The sequence below is a fragment of the Myotis brandtii genome, unplaced genomic scaffold, assembly GCF_000412655.1.
Source record: "Myotis brandtii unplaced genomic scaffold, ASM41265v1 scaffold60, whole genome shotgun sequence".
Taxonomy (NCBI): domain Eukaryota; kingdom Metazoa; phylum Chordata; class Mammalia; order Chiroptera; family Vespertilionidae; genus Myotis; species Myotis brandtii.
The window spans coordinates 283,665-283,874 of NW_005370272.1; positions in this window are offsets into that span (position 1 = coordinate 283,665).

Here is a 210-nt window from a genome sequence, read left to right on the forward strand (position 1 = left end):
AAGGGAGAATTCCATAAGTTGGCTGATGCCAAGATATTTCTGAGTGACTGCCTGGCATGTGACAGTTGTGTGACCACAGAGGAAGGAGTCCAAGTTTCTCAGCAGAACACTGTGTTCTGAACCTTTGCTTTGGTTTTCAGAGTTCCCTGCTCCCCATCTGTTGGCTCCCTCCCTCTGAGGGGCACTGTGGTCATCACATGGGTGCACCTG